Raw genomic sequence first — 226 nt, 5'->3', positions numbered from 1 at the left:
TTTCTCTCTTAAAAAAAAAAAAAAGAAAGATCAGGGATGCCGGCTCTCCCCTCACACTCTCTGGGCAGCGGGGTGGCCTCTTTACGATGCCCTGCTGTGCAGCACAGATTCCCCGGACTGAAAAAATCTCTTAAAATCTTCATTCACAAGCAGCCTGATCAGCCAGCCGGGAAGGCCACAGAGCAGCAGAGTTTCCTCCAAAGCTCGCTCTCTCTCTCTGTCTCTC

This window comes from Morone saxatilis, unplaced genomic scaffold, assembly GCF_004916995.1.
Source record: "Morone saxatilis isolate NCDOM2014 unplaced genomic scaffold, NCSU_SB_2.0 Contig9, whole genome shotgun sequence".
NCBI classification, from domain to species: Eukaryota; Metazoa; Chordata; class Actinopteri; family Moronidae; genus Morone; species Morone saxatilis.
Note: the sequence above shows the minus strand (reverse complement) of the source record.